Source organism: Tupaia chinensis, unplaced genomic scaffold (genome assembly GCF_000334495.1).
Source record: "Tupaia chinensis unplaced genomic scaffold, TupChi_1.0 Scaffold143247_2, whole genome shotgun sequence".
NCBI lineage: Eukaryota > Metazoa > Chordata > Mammalia > Scandentia > Tupaiidae > Tupaia > Tupaia belangeri.
In genome coordinates, this window is record NW_006203092.1 from 1,444,598 (window position 1) to 1,445,270 (window position 673).

Sequence of the window (673 nt, forward strand, 5' to 3'; positions counted from 1 at the left end):
GTTTCTGTTTTCTTATCCATTCAGCCAGTCTATGTCTCTTAATTGGAGAATTTAATCCATTGACATTCAATGTAATTATCGATATTTCCGTACCTGATCCTATCATTAAGCGAACAATTTTCTGGGTTGCTTTTTGTTCTCATATAACTATCTCTGATTTTTTAGTTTTCCTGGTATGGTACTCCCTTCAGAACCTCTTGAAGAGCCGGTGTGGAGTTTGTAAATTCCTTCAAATTCTGTTTATTTGAGAATGTTTTTATCTTTTTTTTCCTATATGAAAGATAATTTTGCCAGGTATAGTATTCTTGGTTGAAATTGTTTTTCACTCAACACTTTGACTATGCTTCCCCATTCTTTCCTTGCCTGCATTGTTTCCGCTGAGAGATCCAATGTTAGCCTGATGGGGTGACCTTTGTAAGAAACTTGGCGTTTCCCTCTTACCAACTTTAGTATCTTGTCTTTGTCTGTTGTTTTTGCCAGTCTGGCTATGATGTGCCTTGGAGAGGATCTTCTTGGGTTGATTCTACTCGGGGTCCTGTGTATTTCTTGGGTCTGGATATCTGAATGCCTTTCAAGATTTGGAAAGTTTTCTTCCAGGATTTCATGGGATAAATTATCTAGGCCCTTATTATTCTCTTCCTCTTCTGGAATACCAATTATTCGGATGTTGGGG